This window comes from Apaloderma vittatum, unplaced genomic scaffold (genome assembly GCF_000703405.1).
Source record: "Apaloderma vittatum isolate BGI_N311 unplaced genomic scaffold, ASM70340v1 scaffold30058, whole genome shotgun sequence".
Lineage (NCBI taxonomy): Eukaryota > Metazoa > Chordata > Aves > Trogoniformes > Trogonidae > Apaloderma > Apaloderma vittatum.
Genome location: NW_009732908.1, coordinates 269 through 615, shown reverse-complemented (window position 1 = coordinate 615; position 347 = coordinate 269).

The following is a 347-nucleotide window of genomic DNA, read 5'->3' as shown; positions in this document are numbered from 1 at the left end:
TGAGGGGGGCCCGGGGGGCCTATCCCAGGAAGCTTCTTCAGCCTGTGCACTTCCGAAACAAACCCGATTCCCTAGTTGAAGAAAACACAGCCCTGCTTTCCCCTGCTTTTCAGTTACTCTATATACATACTCTCTTCCCAACGCTGACACGGTATCAAACACACACCGCTCTCCTCTACTATAAAACCACTCTGGTTGTAGAACCACATGCTTATTTTGGAAAAAGTCAAATCAACCTCAAGGCAGATTCCACCTTAAGCCACATCTGTCACCGCTACCATGATCACCTCATGCACCCCCCCGGGGGTTTGGGAGTCCACATCCATCTCTGTGGCACCCGCGGGGGG